Source organism: Lissotriton helveticus, chromosome 10 (assembly GCF_964261635.1).
Source record: "Lissotriton helveticus chromosome 10, aLisHel1.1, whole genome shotgun sequence".
NCBI classification, from domain to species: domain Eukaryota; kingdom Metazoa; phylum Chordata; class Amphibia; order Caudata; family Salamandridae; genus Lissotriton; species Lissotriton helveticus.
Window position 1 is genome coordinate 197135269 of NC_136071.1, and position 12818 is coordinate 197148086.

At 42.5% G+C, this 12818-nt stretch overlaps 1 protein-coding gene across 3 annotated transcripts in view; it reads right to left on the reverse strand.

Moving 5' to 3' along the window:
• The window catches only part of IQCK (IQ motif containing K), a 632757-nt gene that overhangs the window by 306849 nt on the left and 313090 nt on the right, over positions 1-12818 (reverse strand). The gene's annotated exons all lie outside the window — the stretch shown is intronic.

The following is a 12818-nucleotide window of genomic DNA, read 5'->3' on the forward strand; positions in this document are numbered from 1 at the left end:
TGACTGTATATCTGATGTTGAATTTGGCTTCTCTTAGAGTTTTTTAATGTTTCTTTGACATGCATGGTTGATTCAGCATTTTCATACTGTTTCCTGGTTACTTCCTCGAAGATCCATCGATGACTTCTCAACTCCGTTGCGACATTCCTGGAGCTCCTAGATATCCTTCCTGACCCAAGGTCGAAAACAACAATTGGAAGATGGTGACCATGCAAAGGAGTTTCCGGGGCATATGTATGAGATCGAAGGAGGATGGACTTACCACCAAATGGCCAAGAACCCTGAGAGGAAAAAAAGAATAAAAAGAAGACAATTCTACACCCAATTACCAGATGGCAGAATAATGCACAGCAAGTGAACCCAGAAAACATCCATGCTGTACAAGCTGAAATTAGTCCATCCTGCAAATGTCCAAAGTTTCAGGGAACTGTAGATTAAAATTAAGTTTGCAAGACAACCCAGCGGCCAAACTGTTCGTGGATTTTCTGCAATAACCTCTGCAGACCTGTCAAAAAAGGTGAATTGAAATGAGGAAAGACACACTGTGGAAAACTAGCCTAAGACACAAAGAACAGGGCAAAATAGGAAGGCTGGGTTCTCAAGGTTAGAGCTTTGCACTTTCAAAATCACCAAGCTTCTAGACAGGAGAGAAATGACAGCACTATAGTTAGCCCTTACACTAAAATAAACCATATTATGGTAGAGATTCACAGAGACACTGAGATCATCCACTTAAGAACTTGCCAGGAATCCCAGTAACTAAAACCCTAGAAGCCGGTTTTTCACACTTTTGACAATACATGAATATTCCTGCAGTGGTCGTGGGGGGTATATCCTTCAAGCTCAACGCCAAATACGGCAACTGGCAATACAGTCATTCACACAATACACATGGGGTGTAACACTGGTCCCTGCAGTGTAGGGGACCCCTACCCTCCAGTGGCCCCCAGTCACTTCAAGGAGGGCCCCATTCAGCCCAAGTCTAATGAATATCTGTGAGACATGAGAGACTCAGGCCCCTCACCTCAGTCTGCAGGGGACCCTATTGCTTTGAGCTACACCACTGCCATACACCAGTTATCCTCTCACTCCATGGTCTGGCAGTCAACTAATTATGTAAAGTATCCTACAAATGTTTCAGCCTCTAAGGCGTTAAAACTCACCAAAGTCCTGATGTCTGGTGTAACTAGATCGTCTTCGATGTTCGCTGCCTTTGACTCAGAGATGGTACCAAGGGGATTCGACTAACAACCCACAAAAGAGGAAGGCTGTTATAAGCCACAGGAAATCCGGATTTCTTGTGGAGTAAGCCATCCTAAAATAGGATAGATTTCATATTCTACCCGTTCTTCATCCAATAGCAGTGAAGTATATTTTAGCCCACAAAACACCTCCATTGGCCAACATTACTTATTAAATCGAAATAATAATTTGAGGTAACTACGTAATATAAATGGCCTAGTTCATCTTAAATCCAATGATATAACATCAATTGAATTCTTACTAATTTCTGGTGTAACCTAAATAGAGCAAATTCTGGTTACTTTTGAATTCAAATCTTTTTTTATTTAAGATACAAAAGACACAAAAGTATAAAATACAAAGGCTTAGACATACAATAAATGGTTCACAGTGGAAATACAGTCATTAATGCATGAAAAAGTACAGGTGCGTAATCGAGGAAAGTGCCAAGGAATCAGTGAGATATCATACTTGTGATACGTATACATAATGGATGTACAAGTAATAGTCAGAAAAGAGCATTGACTAAAACGGCCATGCATCTAGTCTCAATCCCGTGGAGTGAATGCGACGAAGAGGAGAGAGGGGAGAGAAAGGGAAGAGCAGAGGAGACGAGGAGAAGGAGAAAGAGAAAGACCTAGCAGCAGCAGCAGGACTTGAAGAACATAGTTTGTCTCTGGACATCCATCATGCGTTACCGGGAATACCGCTCGGCGTGACAACATAGGCCAAGTTAGGGTCATGGAGTATGTTAGTCAGTACGCTTAAGGGGGGTCATAACAGAGTTCCAATGAGTCAAGTAAACTGCGGAGCTTGGTGTGAGGTTTTTGCCAAGGGGAAGAGTGCAGAGCGTTGTTGTCTGCTCCCCTCAAGGAAGCCAGCCAATCCTGCCATTGAGTGAAGGAAACATCAGATGTACTCTTCGACTTGCTCAGAATGATTTTACATGCCAGTATAAGCATAAGGTCCAAGAGATGCCTGTCATGCTCTCTAGGAACATTTGGGTCAATTGCACCTAATAAAATGTATGTGAAGTCCCTAGGCGGTCTAAAATGGAAGATGTGTTGGATGTATGAGAAGATCTTGTCCCAAAACGTTTGGAGCAACGGACAATGGAAGAACATATATGCCATATCACCCACGTGTGTTTTACAGTTCCAGCAAAGTGGGTTATCTAGAAGTTTGAGCTTGAAGAGTTTCTCAGGTGTCCAGTATGATCTGTTTATCAGCATGAGTTTGGTCTGGGAGAGTATCGGGGATATTTTGTTATAGAAGGGAGTGAGATGGATCTTGTCCCAATCAAAGGCCAGGTTGGAGGAATTTGGTTCGTTTTCCCAATCTCGCTCACATTTCCTGTGTGCTCTCTGAGGTAGAGGTGAAATGAGTTTGTAAATTTTTGATACCATATGACCTTGTGACATTAGGTGAATTAGTCTAGTGCATAGGGTAGGTTGATGCGGTACGATGGCTCTGGCGGAGATAAGTGATTTAAGGTGTAGGAACTTGTAAAAATCAAGTGGTTGGAGATCAAATTGCGACTGTAGGACAGCAAAAGGAAGGGGAGAGGTACCATCGTAAATGTCTTGTAGTAAATACAACCCTTTTTTAGCCCAATCTTCCCAAAAGAGGAGTCCCCCCCCGTCCTTCAGAGCCGGGTTAAACCAGAACGATGATAGATTTGACTTGGAGAACTTTATTTTGGTTTTACAGTGCCTCCCAATGCTAAGTAGAGTCTGTTTAGTGTTGAGGAAGATATATTTGGATTGAGTGAAGGCAGAGGCATCCATAGTCACTATGGCGGAAAGTGGCAAATTGTTAATGATGAATTTTTCTACGTGAATCTACACAGGAGTGTACCCCTGGTGAACATGGAACCAATTCGCTCCTTGTTTGCATAAGAAGGCCGTCTGAAAGCATCTGAAGTTGGGTAAACCTGCACCCCCTTTGTCTTTTGGCAATTGAAGTTTCTTCAGGGAGATCCTCGGTTTTTTATCCTGCCAGATAAAACTATTGAAGAGCTTATGGATCTTGTTAAGGAAGTCATCTGAGAGCAACATGGGTAGCATGCTGATTAAATAATTGACAAGTGGTGTGACCATCATTTTCAAAGTTTCCACTCTGCCCCACCAGGATAGAAACTTCGGGGACCAGCCTTCCAGGGATGTCGATATTTTTTTAAATAATGAAGTCTCGTTCATTTTTAGAGTACTAATCAAGTCTTTCTCGAAGTCGATCCCTAGATATTTAAAACTCTTCTGTTGCCAACAAAGACCTGTGTCACCCAGGACGCTTTTGTCACCGATGCTACTAAGTAGCTTTACTTCAGTCTTGTCCTTGTTGAGTTTGTATCCGGACACTTCCGAGAAATCGGCAATGGCTGACATCAGCGCCGGGATAGGCAGGTCCGCCTTTTCGGACACTACCAGGACATCGTCAGCATATGCTGAAATTTTGACTGTGGTATTTTTGAATTCTATGCCTTTAATCCTCTCGTTGTTCCTTAAATAGTAAAGGAAGGGCTCAATTGCCAAAAGAAAGAGTGACGGAGAGAGGGGACAGCCCTGTCTCGTACCTTGTTGCAAGTTAAAGGAGTCTGAGAGGCATCCACCTGCTCTGACTCGTGCTGAAGGTTTGGAATATAAAGCCATCACCATACGAATGAAGTTCGTACCTAGGTTAAATTTATGCAGGGTGGCTTCCAAGTAGGCCCAGTCAACCTTATCGAAGGCCTTCTCAGCATCTAGGGTCACGGCCACAGTGGGGGAATTGGTCATCTTCGCCCTTTCTAGGATGTGCGCAAGGGTTCGAGTATTATCACTCGATAGTCTGTTTTTGAGGAACCCTACCTGTGAAGGATGTATCAGTTGGGGCAGGACCGATTGAATCCTTCTTGCCAATACCATCGCGTAGATCTTGCAATAAAGATTGATGAGTGATATCGGCCTGTAATTCTTAGGGGTGGACGGGTCTTTCCCCTATTTTGGTAGAACCGCAATAATGGCTTCTGCCGGCGTGCCATGTACTTTACCACTTGTGTTGAATTGTTCATAAAGATCTTTGAGTGGTTCCGTCAATACGGACGAAAAGCTCTTATAAAAAGTGGCACTGAACCAGTCAGGGCCCAGAGCTTTCCCAGTCTTGAGGGATTTAACGGCTTGTATGGTTTCCATTACAGAAATGGGACGGTTGAGCGCGATTTGATCTTGGTCTGTGAGAGCCGGAAGTTTACATTTATCAAGGTATGGCCTTAGCTTTGAACTATTGATGTCTTTGTTTTTACTATAAAGGTCATTGTAGAAATCCTTGAATAAGTCGGCAATTTTGTTTGGATCCGAGTGGGCTGTTCCTAATTTGTCAACTATGCATTTGATAGATGATTGTTGAAGTTTAAATTTTAAGTATGAGGCAAGGCTTTTACCCGCTTTGTTAGTGTTGCACAACCTAAAGTTTTTATGATGTTGAAGCCAGACTCCTGCCCTCTCGCTAATGATTTTGTTATATTCGTATTTTTTGTTCATTAAATCTGTAAGGACTGTGGGGTCCTTAGAGATTATATGGCGTTTTTCAAGGGCAGATATCTCTTCTTCTAGCCGTGATAGGGCGGAGTTCGCATCCTTATTCATGGCTGCACGTATTTTGATTATTACCCCTCTGAGTGTCGTTTTAAGAGCTTCCCACCTTGTAAGGTCTGTGGTGTCACATTTTTTATTGTGGTAAAGATAATCAGTAATTGCTGTTTCTATGGCCACCCTGTGTGCCTCCTTTTTCAGTACCGCGTTGTTGAATCTCCACAAGGTCGTTCTCTTGCCCATATTGTGTAAAGCCAGAGGCATCATAATGCATGAGTGATCGGAAATCACGGCGCTTCAATGGAGGTGTTTTCAATGTCCCCCTTAGAGTGAGCAGAAGTGAGTAAGTAATCTATGCGTGAGTATGAACCATGTGGCGGGGAGTAAAAGGTATAATCTCTGTCTGTAGGGTTCATCAGCCTCCATGAATCAACTAGATTAAAATGAGTGCAGAGATTAAGAAGTGCTTTATGTGAGTTGGTCTGCCTAAACGAACAACGCGAGTTTCTATCTAACAGAGGATCCATAGGAATATTTAGGTCACCACCCAGGATATGTAATGCGGTGTCTGGAATTGTATCAATGTGGTCGCTAAGTTCCTTCCAAAACTCTTGGTCATCTTTATTGGAGGAATAAACGTTGGTCACGTAGAACTCCTTCCCACCCTTTGTTAGCTTAGTGGAGACCCATCTACCCTTAGCGTCTGCACTATTGTATAAAACATCTATATTGGCTCGCTTCGCAATAAGAGTGAGGACCCCATTCTTTTTGCCTAGGGTGTCAGGCCCAATCGCCTCACTATATTGTTTGTTTTTCATAGAATTGAATTGTGGTGAGTCTATTTTAGTTTCTTGGAGCAATATAATATCACCCTTCTGTTTATATAAATAATCCAGGATTTTCCTCTTTTTGATTGGGTGGTTGATACCCTTGACGTTGAGTGATATTATTTTTATAGTCTGCTTAGCCGCTGCCATCGAAAGGGAAGATAAGTGATCTTGTGGTCAGCATGGTAAGCGTAGTCTGCGGTCTGTATAACAATATTACCCTTTCGTAAGCGTAGCTACAGGCCCGTGAGCAGTATGAGCGGACGCACCCATGTGTACAAAGAGCATTCTCAACCTTATCAGTGTGTAGTACGCTGCTGCAAGGATACGGAGACAAGAGGTGAAGAAGGGAAAGAAACAAGGGGAAAGACACGAAAGGGATCAGACATGAAAATAAAACCACAAACCCTACCCAATCCACCCACAACCCCAACCCACCCACCCCACCTGTAGGAAGGGGGAGTCTCTGGTTGGCGCAGTGCAGCACTGGCGACAAGCAGGGCCTCTCTCTTCCTCGTCAGGGCTGAGGGTTACCTTCAAGACAACCTCTGCTTACCCTCTAGGTAGTGTGGCTTAAGCAGTCTTAGGCTAATCTCTGGGGCATGTAGGGTTAAACATTTGCAACATTACACCATCACCACCAACCCACCACATAATGACACCAAACTGTATTTGTAAAAATATATCTTCTTTATATAAATTTCAAGCAGGCTTGTAAATACAGTCTTGGTTCACTTAAAACGGTTCCAGTGTACTTTAGGTTAAGTTGCCACAGTTCTTTCTTAGCAATCAGCAATCTTTGTTTAGTGTTATTCCCAAACAGTTCTTTAAGTTCCTTTTCACACAAAAAGGGGGGTCAGGCTCTTCAAGGTATCGTTATGCACTCTGTAGGCGCTGTTCCTTATCAGCCAGGGTCAAGTCCCAGACTGCACGCAGGTTCTGCAATGGCAGACCCTAGACACATTTTAAGGCTGCTTCTGTGGGTGGCGCAACCAGCGCTGCAGGCCCACTAGCAGTGTTGGCATTTACAAGCCCTGGCACTCCTGGTGCACTTTACTAGGGACTAACAGTAAATCCAATGAACCAATCATGGACATCAATCACATGTACACTTTTCACAGGGAGAGCATATGCACTTTAGCACTGGTCAGCAGTGGTAAAGTGCCCAGAGTCATTAAACCAACAAAAACAGGTCAGAGAGAGTATTGGAGGAAGGCAAAAAGTTTAGGGATGACCCTGCCAAGAGGCCCAGGTCCAACACCACCCAAACAATGCGCCAGGAGCATGGCGACTAAGGAGAAGCAACCACAGTGGCTACCCCCCTCGGTGGCGGAAACTAAGTAACCTGCTTATAAACGCAAGTATAACAGTATTTATGCGCAAAACAGAGCTCGTTTTTTAGAAAATAAAGGAGTTATTTCAGGATTGGGGCATCTCCAGAACAAAATCCAACTATACTGTCAGTGCTAAACAAAGCTACCTGTACTATTAGCCACTCCATATAAAAGGATGCACTCTGACCCCAAGTGGCAAATACCCTGCATGGTAATTACCCCACTTTTAATAAACATATATAATTGTGGCAAACGCTGCCTAGTGAGAAATAACAACTTTATTACTGAAATAAAATAACAGGATTAGGGCTTGGTCACAAGTGCTCTACGGACACAAGATTACATGCCTAACCCATGGTCAAGAACATTAATTTCTTTAGAGGTAAAATGGCGTCTTTCTAAATGGATCTATTGTAACATAGATGGCTTATGGACAATTTAACAGTCTCATGACATACTGAGTTTCCTGGCAAAATGAAACAATTGCAGCGTCCAGAAAATGTGTTGCCTGGAATCCCTCCCATTTTGGGGTTTCAATACTTTTCTGCAGCAACAACAAAAATAACAGAAATATAACAGACCCTCTGGTGGCTTGCTATATACAAATGAACAGCCACAAACACAAAGGTGCATCCTTTGTCACAGATAAATACAAATTTCAATCCTGATACGTGATTGGAGCTGGGGCGCTATGGGGCCTTCTGTTATCATAATAAAAAGTTATTTAAACATCTATAAGGGAATCAAATGGTCAATAATGGAATCCTTTCAATCTTCCATAGAAGGCATAACATACAGACACGAAACAAAGATGTAATCATGGTAGGAGACTTTAATCTACCTCTCACTCTTATCGCCTTGGTTTAATTGACGCACAATAAGGCATAAACTAAAGTCAAGTAGCACTCCAAAAAAAAGATGCGTCAGAAGAAACAGTTATTGATACAATACGTGCACTTAATATGAGAGGTGTTAATGAATGATCTGAGATGCCCCATGCCACTACACCAATATTTCTAAGAGTACATAAGCTGTTCTGAGCTGTCTATTATTGACATTACCTCTGTTTAAATACTATAGGGATTCAAAACTAGACTGGGAAGTGATCATTTTCCCTTAAAAGCATATTGAATGAAAATGTGAAATATTGTGGTATAGAAATGAGTTTAGAAAAACTGAAAGTAATAAGTAGATCAGCAAGTAGGATTTTGGGTAGTGGCCTGACAGCTTCTTAACCGTACAACCCCCCCACCCCCAACAAAACCACAGATCAGACTGATCTCATTACCACCTGGGAGAACTGAGTTATCTGAGCATCTCTCTACGAATGATGTAACAAAACATAATGCAACTGACTAGGAAATCAAATCACAATTATACTCTATCAGAATCATTGTAACAGTGGAGAAAGCAGGTAAGTGCGCAAAAAGAGGCTTGTTTTACACCAGGGTAGGAAGTTAGATGTTCCCAATAATATAAAAATCCCGAGAAAAGTGTAAAAAAAGAAATGATTGGTGGAAATAATGGAACAAAAAAAGTTTCAATGGTTACACATCAATAAATTAAATCGATCAAAAGAAATTCTGTGATTCCATTAATGCGTTAGATGGAACTTGTAGCTCCATCATTAGGAATAGTGTAAATTTGGCAAAATGGGTTGAACATGTTTAACTGCTCTACACCAATACTATAGAAAAAAGATACATGCATAATTGAGTTCTACAGTAACCTCACACTTTTTTCTACCATTAGTAGTTTTGTAGAACCAGATTCCCAGAACATAACTTCCCAAGCTGTTTCAGAAAGCCTCCATAAGATCAGAGCTGCAGAGCCTTCAGCCTCAATATCGGCCCCTCGCTCGCACAATTCAGGCGGATCTTGATACGTGGGCTAAACTGCCCCTTAATATACTGGGAAGGGTGGCCTTCTAAAAAAAATGATGTTCTTCCCGCAACTCCTGTACATTGTCCAAACTTTTCCTCTCTCCCTACCCAGCCAGTGGTTTGCAATTTTGGCTTCCCGGGTGTGAAAATTACTTTAGGCTAATAAAGCCCCATAGATCTCCTGTGAAAGATGGGTCTGATCTATCTATGATGGAGGTCTAGCCATATCTGACATCCACCCATATTAGTGTGCGGGTCACATCTTAGTGGTGAACAATTGGCTGATCAGGGTTGGGCACACCCAGCAGACAGAATGGAGCTGTCACTGATATGCCTTGATGACTTCATGGGTATGCTGTACGGTACCCAGATCCTCCACTCACTTCCAGAGATGACCAAGCCTGTCATACTGGCCTGGAATGCAGTGCTGTGGTGTACTGGGTGGGACCAGTGGGGGATGCTGGAGACTGCCCTGGAGACTGCCCTATGGGTGGGCAGTTGGCTGGGCTTTGTAGTGAATGGGATGAGATTGGCATTTTCTGGCTGGGTGACGTCTAGGAATGAATGGGAATTACCGAATCGGTAAATACCGAATCGGTAATTACCGAATGTTACCGATTCGGTAAAATTTACCGAATCAATACCTACATACCATTTACCGACTCTGAAATACCGAATCAGTAAAATTTGGTATTTTAGAATCTGTAAATAGTATTTACCTATATATGGCCCCTAGTCAGACCGCAATTGAGAATGAAATCTTTGGTGGCAGATTTGCAGGGTTTCTTGTACAAAGAATATGCCCGTTGGATTTTACAATCTTATGAGTCTTCAGCAAACAGAATAGATGTCTCAGTCCATGAATTGAGAAATAGCACGTAAAATTATGTTAATAAGTTTTACTCAGAGTCTCATTAAAGAGATGAGGCAAATTGAGATTGTTTTATCTGTTGTGGTGGCAAATGCAGACTGTGCAAATTGGAAATATTAGTAGCAGGTCCACATTTTCTGCTACTACCCTAATCACCAGGAGATACGTAGGAAACTGCTCTCGCCACACATTTAAAACAGGAATTAGGAACTATCCAAGAGCAATTTGTTTCAGTTTTAATAATCAGGACACTGTTATACTCAGTAGTTTGGTGACATTTTTTTATCGTGCTAGTATGAGGCTTGATAGGAGAGAATTAATTGAAGCATTTTAATAAAAAGTATGTATACTTTTATATTGTCTTTTAATTAATCAGGATTTCGTCACATGAAATAATGCTGTCTTTTATGAATAGAATGTCTGTTTTTTGACGAGGACTCTAATGTGAGTGAATGTTTGAGTGGCCACGTGCTTTCCTGGTCATACTGGTCAATTTGCCAACTTACCATGATGAAGCGCTTTAAAATGCCTGTATTCTAGGGCTGCCAGTTGCGGATTTCTTTTTGTTCTGAATTATCTCACCAATGCAATTTGCATTTAACTCTTGATGATTTTGTCTGTATGATTTTAATTAATCAACAAATAAACATAAATACGTACTTTGAGCTCCTGGGCATCCATGTAAAACAAAACCCTTTAGGGCCGTTTATACCTTTTTGCTGGGCGGGAGCACCATGGTTCCCCCACCTGCCAACCAAGTAGCATTTACAAAGCGGTGGCAGAGGCAGTGATAGTACCAGTAGGATGACGCTATGCCCACCTCGGAAAGCGGCCTCTCGAACCTCTGCTAAGTAAGGATGGGATGCTGGGGTGGCAAAAGGGTGATGCAATTGCGGTAGACCTGGTCAGTTAAGAGCCCACATTAGCCTCCATCTCATAATCCCCGGGGAGCAGGAAATCCCCTGGGAGACCTATTAACTCCACCCAATTCCCCCAGCACACTAGTAATCCACTAGCGGCTGTTACCAAACAGGGGTGGTGAGGCAGGGGGGACAGAGGGAGGTGGTGGGAAATAAAAATACATTTTAAAAAGCACTTGCCTATACTGCCGACCACCAGCCGCCGCCTCTTCTTCCTCCGTCCTCCTTCTGCAGGAAACGCACATCCTCCCAGAATCCCCTGAACAATCACAACGCTGTCTTAGCTGTGGGTGGCATAATCAGTGGTGCTGGCCCACTAGTAGCATTTGATTTAGAGGCCCTAGGCTCACCCAGTGCACTTGACTAGGGACTTACCACTTACCAGTAAATCAAATATGACAATCATGGATAAACTAACCACCAATACAATTCAGACAGAGAGTATATGCACTTTAGCACCTGGTTAGAAGAGGAGGTAAAGTGCCCAAAGTCATATAGCCGACAAAAACAGGTCCGAGAAAATGGGAGGAAGAAGGCGAAACTTTGGGGATAACCCTGAAAAAAGGGTCAGGTCTAACATAAGGGAACTAACAGTCTTTGCTATAAAAGTAAATGCATGGATTTCATTTCCATGTTTGTGATGTTTTTCTTTGCAAGTAATTCTGTAGCCTAAGTACTTACTCACTTTAGTTTGCATTCTATTTCTGTGCCCGTCCGATGCTTTCCTGCCACCAGCCCTAAACATTCTTTGCTTCTCATTTCACCCCGAACTATGCACCGACTTTAACATATGACAGCATCTCTGGAAAGCATGACAAATAAATATCCCATGATGCTGTGCTCTAGACACGGGGGCTCGCCGTCTTCTAGGTGTCAAAGCAAATTAATTATTCCGCCATAATATGGCAAAGCCAAGCAGAAAATACCAGTGTCAATTTGCTTAGCAAATATAGCCCTGTGTCCGTCTAGCACATCCCTGGATATTAACTGTACCTAACTAACCAAGTGACAGTTGCACAACAATTTGGATGAGACATTCCAAGAGTGACAGGGATACAGGCTGGAATGAATTGTATGTCAGAATACCAAACACAAAAATATTGTGATGCAAAAATATCATAATGACTGGTTCTAGAGTAAACTAAGGTGAGTGGTGTGCAACATAACGATGGACTGGGATGACGTTAGTGCGAAAATATCATAGCCAGAGTATCCGACTGCCAAAATACTGGGAAGGTAAGTGGACATAGGGCAATATAGATTTACTATAGTTAAGCCCGCTTGTACGTGCCACAAAGATACGTATATCGTCAAGGTACCAGTGGTTAATTTGTGAAAAAATAAGTGCCTGGGTTCTCGTCAGGAGGCAGCTTCCACCAGACCATTGCTCCTATTACAGAACTAACCAAAATCCTACAAGTGGGGAGAGGATGTGGCATAAGGGCCTGATCGGCATACTTTGGAGCTGGGGACCCAGGTTCAAGTCTCGGCATAGGCTCAACATCCTGTGATTCTGGGCAAAATCACTTAATCTCCCCGAGCCTACAAAAAATGAAAAATTAATGTGTCCTTAACAGGTGCTCACGAAAAGCGCACTAAAAGTGCCGGTGTTGACAATTAAGTGCCCCCAGGAAACCACCGGCTCAAATTATGCACTGCAAGGTACGTATATGGGGAGTTAATTATTATGAATCTCTGCTGTGTATATTTACCTTCACATTATTTTGGTAGCCAGTATTCTGGAAACCATATTTTTGTAAAACAATAGTTAAAACTCTTTATTCTGGTAAGGTACCTCTGAGGAGCCGCCCCCTCCCTGTTAGGAGATTCAGAAAGGCCTATCTGTGGTTTAGGAAAGCTGGAGGCTATTGATAGGCATAAAGAGCACAGAAATGGCTGTCTACAGAACGCTGCACGGTAATAACTCTCACATTAGCATGTCCAGCCTCGGGGGAAATCAGATGTCTGGACATTCAAGATTAGGCTCGGTGAGAAGGCGAAGGCAATCAATTCAAACAGGGGCGTAGATTGGCTACGAGTGCACGCTTTCTTGTATTATCATTTTATAGTAAACATTTTACGTCGATTAAAAACACATTCTGTGACAAAGCATCAACGCTCGAGACAGCAAAAGAGAAAACTATAAATAAACATTTAGCACATCACATCAGA